This window comes from Triticum aestivum, chromosome 4B, assembly GCF_018294505.1.
Source record: "Triticum aestivum cultivar Chinese Spring chromosome 4B, IWGSC CS RefSeq v2.1, whole genome shotgun sequence".
Lineage (NCBI taxonomy): Eukaryota > Viridiplantae > Streptophyta > Magnoliopsida > Poales > Poaceae > Triticum > Triticum aestivum.
This window is the reverse complement of record NC_057804.1, coordinates 545157846-545165327: the sequence shown is the minus strand read 5'-3', so window position 1 is coordinate 545165327 and position 7482 is coordinate 545157846.

The window sequence follows — 7482 nt, the reverse complement described above, 5'->3', positions numbered from 1 at the left end:
AGGTATCCCTGATGATGTGCTTGCTGACCCGTTGGTTCAAGAGGCAATCGCGGCTGTCAACGCGATCAAGCTGGGGTCAGAAAAAGAAGTAGGAGGAGGTGATGAATTCTTGGGCAAGTCGTCAATGCAGATTGAACCAGGCGAGAACCGAGATGATGTCACAGCACACACAAATGAGGAGGGAGAGATCAAGCAGAATCCGGGCCAGCCTTCAGAACTGAATCCCCAGCCCAAATCTGCTATTGATGCTGACCCTAAGTACCCGCCGGGTTTTGAACCAGTGCTCCAGAATGCTGCTGCTGCTGCCATCACGGCTGGTGCGCCTTCACCTGTGGGTGCGCCAGATGCGACAGTGGGTCAGGTACTGTTCAAGGGCCCCCGGGCCCTACAGATATCCAAATCTAGAGAAACAACTCTGAATGGGAAGAAACAGAAAGGGTACAAGAAACACACGAAGACTGAACCTTCAACTAAGACCCTGGCCACAAAGAGTGTCCATGGCAGAATGGGGATGCTGGGCTGGTGTATGCCAAGAGAGGAGAGGTCCTGGACCAGAATTCTGATCCGGTGTTGGGCAAAAGGGAGTCGCGAGGACAGGCTCATACCGTTCACGCAGGTACTGAAGAGGATGGTGCAGACTCGGACCAGTACAAGAAAAGGAAGGGAAATGTGACTTCAGAGGGGCAGAGCAACAATGGTACGGATGGTGCTCAGGAAGCAACCAAGCCTGGGGCTCTCGGTCAACTGGTGGGTGCAACGGACGGCACCCACCAGGCGCCATGACGATCATAAGATGGAACTGCCGGGGTCTTGGGCAGCCCCGGACAGTTCAGGAGTTGGTGTGCTTGGTGCGCACCTACCGGCCTTCTATGGTCTTTATCTCTGAAACTAGGAAGAGCGAGGAATATGTCAATAAGTTACGCAAGAGACTAGGTCTCAAGCATTGCATCTCCCATGTCGGGAAGGGTAAAGGTGCTGGAATTGCTCTCTTCTATGATGAGCAAGTTGAAATAAAAAAACTCGCTGTTGGCCCGCGCTATATGGATGTGTTGATTCGCCTAAATCCCCATGGCCAGCAATGGCGGGGTACCTTTGTGTATGGTGAGCCGAAAGCAAGCGAGAGGCATAACATGTGGGAACTCTTGAGGAGGATCAGACCTATGTCAAATGAGCCATGGCTCATGATGGGGGATTTCAATGAGACTGCTTGGCAACACGAACACTTCTCCAGAACCACAAGGAGTGAGAAGAACATGCAAAACTTCAGAGAAGCTCTTACTGACTGCAACCTGCTGGACCTAGGATTTAAGGGCCCAAAGTGGACATACGATAATAAGAAGAGGGGTACGGATAATGTGAAAGCCAGGATCGATCGAGGGGTTGCGGACCAGGAGTGGAGCTCGATCTTTCCCGAAGCCTCAATAGAGCATATCATTTCATCACGCTCTGATCATTTGCCTCTCCTCCTCAGATTCGGACCAAGAAAAGAATGGAGACCACTGCACAAGGGCTTCCGCTACGAGTACATGTGGGAGAGAATGGATTCCCTATCGGATGCTATTATGGACTCTTGGAATAAGAAGGAACCTGCCAAGAACTTGTCGGACATGTCTGCAAAACTAGGGGATCTTCAAAGCTCGTTAAACTCCTGGGCGAAAAATAATTTCGGATCAATCATCAAACAGATCACCCGGCTTAGGAAACAGCTGGCACACTTGTGGATGCAACACGCCACGACAGCTAGAGATAGAGAGATCAGAGGGGTGTCTCGCAAATTAGATGAACTGCTTCACCGAGAGGAGATGATGTGGAGACAACGCTCAAGGGCGCTTTGGTTAAAAGAGGGGGATAGAAATACCAAGTATTTCCAATGGAAGGCCTCGTGGCGCCGGAAAAAGAATACAATCATTAAATTAAAGGACGAGAACGGGGGCTGGGTGGAGGAAAAGAAGAGGCTCCAGGATATGACAAAGAATTTTTTCAAAGAACTGTATACAAGAGAAAGTGGTGTTAATCCAGGTGGTATAGTGGAATGCCTAAGTGAGCGAGTAACTGATGGGATGAATGCATCCCTGGTAAAGGATTTCTCGGAGGAGGAAATCAGTGATGCCCTTTTTCAAATTGGCCCTCTAAAAGCCCCCGGTCCGGACGGTTTCCCGGCAAGATTTTTTCAGAGGAACTGGGGTACTGTGAAAAAGGATGTGATTAGTGCAGTGATGAAATTTTTTCAGGACGGTTCCATGCCAGAGGGAATAAACGACACCGTCATTGTCCTCATCCCAAAGAAAAATAACCCGGAGTTCCTGAAAGATTTTAGGCCCATCAGCCTCTGTAATGTGATCTACAAAGTGATATCCAAATGCATGGTAAATCGCCTCAGACCACTCCTCGACGACTTAATCTCCGAGACGCAGAGTGCTTTCATCCCGGGCCGATTGATTACAGACAATGCAACTATTGCTTTTGAGTGCTTCTATAAGATCCAGCATAGTAAAAACTCGGCCAATACCCACTGTGCTTTGAAGTTGGATTTGGCGAAAGCTCATGATAGAGTTGATTGGGGATTCATGGAAAAGGCACTGCTAAAACTTGGTTTTGATCAGAAGTGGGTAGGGTGGGTGATGAACTGTGTGACGTCCGTGAGGTATACTGTTAAATACAACGGCGAGCAACTCGAACCTTTTGTTCCATCAAGGGGACTACGGCAGGGTGACCCTCTGAGCCCGTATCTGTTCTTGTTTGTGGCGGAGGCGCTGACTTGCTTGATCAACAGAGATATCCGCAGTGGAAAGATTACACCCCTCAAGATCGCTAGAGGGAGCCCGGGGGTATCAAACCTGTTATTTGCTGACGATAGTTTGCTATTTTTGAAGGCATGTAAGGAGGAGGCTGAGTGCATCAATCAAATCCTTGTGGACTTCCAGAGGGGAACTGGTCAGCTGCTCAGTAATAGCAAATGCTCAATCTTATTCAGCGAGCTATGCACGACGGCGACCCAGCAGGATATCAAAACGGCGCTTCAGGTCACAACTTCCACCTTTGAGAACAAGTACCTGGGCCTTCCTACTCCAGAAGGTCGCATGAAGGACTCCATGTTTCAGCCCATTATGGAAAGATTTGTAAAGAGGTGCACGGACTGGACAGAGAGATTTATGTCCCATGCTGCAAAAGAGGTTCTAGTGAAGTCAGTTTTGCAGGCGCTGCCTCTCTATTGCATGGGGGTCTTCAAAATGTCACAAGGTTTTTGTGACAAGTACAAGAAACTAATCCGTGACTTCTGGTGGGGGGAGGAAAATGGACATAGGAAAGTCCACTGGATGTCCTGGGAAAATATGATCAAACCAAAACGCGGAGGGGGCATAGGGTTCAGAGACATGAAGTTATTTAACCAAGCGTTGCTTGCAAGGCAAGCTTGGAGGCTGCTACAGAGACCGGATAGTTTGTGTGCACGGGTTCTCAAATCCAAATACTACCCACATGGCGAGCTACTGGATACAGTTTTTGCCTCGGAAGCGTCCCCCGTCTGGAGGGGCATAGAATTTGGTCTTGAACTTCTAAAGGGGGGCATGGTGTGGAGGATTGGTAACGGTCGAAGTGTACAAATATAGAGGGATAATTGGATCCCTCGTAAGGAGGGACTCAAACCAGCTAGCTTTATTCGCCGATCACGGCTTAGATGGGTAAATCAGTTGATGGGGGATGATGGCACTGGGTGGAACACTCAGTTAGTGCATCAACTATTCCACCATTTTGACGCTGAAGCCATATGTAACATTAAGCTCCCAAGGACGGGATCTGAGGACACGTTGGCTTGGCATCCTGAGAAAACAGGAATGTTCTCAGTAAGGAGTGCTTATAGGCTTGCAGTTGCTTTACAACACAAAAATGCCCCACCTCCTTCGAGCTCTACAACTGATGCAGACGACCGCAGCATATGGGACATCATTTGGAAAGCTAAAATTCCAGAGAAAATCAAGATCTTCGGCTGGAGGGTGGCCACAAACACCCTGGCCACAAAAGTGAACAAGTGGAAACGCACTCTGGAGGTGGACAGTATCTGCAATTTATGTGGCATGGGGGAGGAAAATGAATTTCATGCTACAGTGTCCTGTACCAAGAGCATTGCGCTAAGACATGAAATGAGGAAAGCATGGGATCTCCCTAGCGAGGATAAATTTAGGTTCACAGGTGTGGACTGGCTGCAAAATCTGCTCAGTCCTTGCAGTCAGGAGATGAGGTCCAAGATCCTTATTTTACAGTGGCGTTGCTGGTACCTCCGAGATGACTGCATCCATAGTTCTGGGAAAGAACTTGTCAGTAGATCGGCTCTGTTTCTGCAGCAATACAAGGAGGAACTGCGTGGTTGCGACGCGGCTCTGCGATGCGACCCAAAAAACAAGCAGAAAGCCTCACAGGCGGCACTTGATGTGGCCAGGGTCGAGTACGAGGGTATCCAGGCCGGTGCTATCGATATGCATGGGGAGAGTGCTGAGGTCTCCAGGGCCACCCGCTGGTGCCCCCCGGTAGCGGGGACCATAAAACTGAACTCTGATGCTGCGTTCCAGGCAGGTAGTGGAGACTCTCATGCTGGTGCCGTCGCGCGGGATCACAATGGGCTCATCCTCATGTCGCTATCAAAAAGGATTGCTAATTGTAATGCAGTGGAGGAAGCCGAGGCACATGCCCTGCTTGCAGGCTTGAGAGCACTGTCCCCGATGTACAGAGGACCGATCATCGCAGAATCTGACTGCACTTTCGTCGTGAAAGAGCTCAGACTGGGAGGCTCCAACCGATCGGCGTGGAAGTCTGTGTTTACTGATATTATGGAGGAGCTCAAACTTTTCAGCGAAGTTCAGATCGTATACTCTAGGCGTGACCAGAACAAACTTGCCCACTCCTTGGCCGCTAGAGCAAGGAGGCATGAGGATATGCTGATGGTGGCAGGTGTACCGAATGATCTGAATGCGGTTTTAGCCGCCGACGAGGTGGTGGCTTAGAGTACTGCTGTACTCTTGTTTCTCAAAAAAAAAGGTCGGCCGCACACCACACAGCACATGGCCTGAACCGTTGGAACCGCATACTGCTACTCGGGAGAACCGACGCAACTCGAGACCATCAGGGCGGAGCACTGAGACTAAATACTGGGCAGACATCCCAAAGTATGACATTCGACCAAGGGAATGTGACGGCAAGAGTCTGTGCTAGAACCCGAAAGTCACCAAACAAGAACGGAACAGCTCATCAAAGTGTGACCGACACGCACACCGACCAGGGCGCTCGCGCTTGCCCGACGTGTTTCGGGATGTGATCCCGGTCTTTTAGCACTGCGCTCTAGCTGGATGGATGCCTTCCTAGACTTTCAAAGCAAATATCTGAAGTCACCAATAACGATGAGGTAGAGATGAAATTTGCTCTGCCTCCATTAGCTCATTTTCCTACAAGAGAAATCATTCGCAAAACATAATACATGTCACTATTATCACATTGTACCTGTTATATGAAAACACGATGACCTGGCAACACTGGACAGCACGAACCGAGAAGCAGGACTACAACCCAAAGATAACTAGAACCAGCATCCCCAGCGACGTCCCATCTGGACACCTTCATGGCACAAAAAGTGGTCGAATTCGGGTTCGGAAACAAGAAACCAAGACGACTAGCCAAGAGAGCAGACAATAACCCAACCCAGGGCACAACAATGGCCGAATAAGCCCAAGACCAAACCGCCTGAGAGCGCATGAACCAAAAGTCTACCCAGGGCCAGCACAGTCCATGCCAGTTGCCCATAGATAAGCAGTCAGGGACCAAACTTATCTCCTACAATGCCTCCATAGCAATCCCCATGTAACCAGCCTCCTCGTTAGGCTAGCGAGCTGAAACCTGGACCTCAATTTCAATTACCTCCCTTGGATCACTGCCTCATTCAGCCCCTCCCTTCCTTTGCACCGTTTGGAGAAAATGAATGGGCCAAGTTGTCTGCCAGGGACCCTCTTGTCACACCTTGGAAGACCACTAACCATCACGAAGCAGCAATGACCAACCCCAGTCCGAACCAAATTACTACAATGGCCAGCACCAAAAAAACAAACCATATGAAAGCCATTGCCACCTAACAAAATGATAAAAGGAAGAACAACACATAAACAACTCATATGATCGGGCAAGAGATGGCATTGACGCCACCAGACGAGACGACGGATGAATCACATATTTGTGGCCAAGACTGATTCCTTCAGACAAAGCATGAATGCCAGTCCCAGCGTGCTATCGTCGGGCGGCAACGAACTCGCCATGCCCATTGCCTCCCGCCTGGGTTGTGTGAGCACCCGACATGTCTCTCTGGCCATCCAACCTATCGTAGGTAAACGATCAAATGGGTTGTGTGAACACACGTCTGCCAGGGTGTGGAAAGCCAGGATTCTTCGACAGATAACGGGTCATTACATAATCGCCCCTATGCAGGCAACCGATGGAGACCTCTGTCGTTCATTTGCGCTTGCCCTACATGGCGGATATGGCCGAACGCCTTTTGCATCATGGATATAGCTAGTCACCTGGTCAGCATTGGCACCCTTTAACACTCCCAGCGCACCTTTTAATCTACTGTTGGTTGTCTTTCATCCGGCCTTTGCTCAGCAACTGCAAAGAGGTATGGCCACCACGAGTTCATTGAGAAACATCTACTCCCTTACATTATGGGACGGAGGGAATACATTATTAAGAGAATCATCTCACAGGAGAACAGAACAAAAGCACCTCCAAGCAAATGAACAAAGATTTAAGCATCTTACCCACAATGGAAAAACTCAAGGAAAGCTCGGCGGCTTCAAAAGCAGGATAAGTATGAAAGTTATTGGACATGCACCATAATAAATCTTAAAAAAAATATAAACCCCCACAATGGAAGTTGCAACAAGGAGATATACTCTGAGAAAGTACTGACTCGTAGGCATATTATGCGCACCAAATATAAAGCATGGATCAAGCATATAATATTTACACCATGCACAAACCGGGTTCTAGGCAATGGAATGAAATATCTCATGGAAAAAAATGTTCTTGGTCTCAGACCCCGTTGTGTCGTCCTCATTTTTTATTACTATATTTTCAAGAACTTTCTCAATGTCACACGCGACACTGTACCACTACATACCCCTGGCCATGCATAAAGACATGAGTTCTCAAGTACAAACCAACGGTCGCAAGAGTTTGAACCTGACCTTTCATTTATGGTCCTTGCATAGCAGACCCTAAGAGGAAACTATTGTCGATGCAAGATAAAGGGCCATTTAGCGTCTTCTTTCGCCAAACATAGTTGATATATAACAAAGTCCCCAACATTTGAACCATTCATAACAACCACCTGAATAATATTTTCCGCAAGGCTAGTGATCACAAGACGAGTACCATCGCACAAGCCAATTGGTTGACTCAGATTTCTAAGAAGCATTATGGGAGTACCTACCTTCAGTACCAACC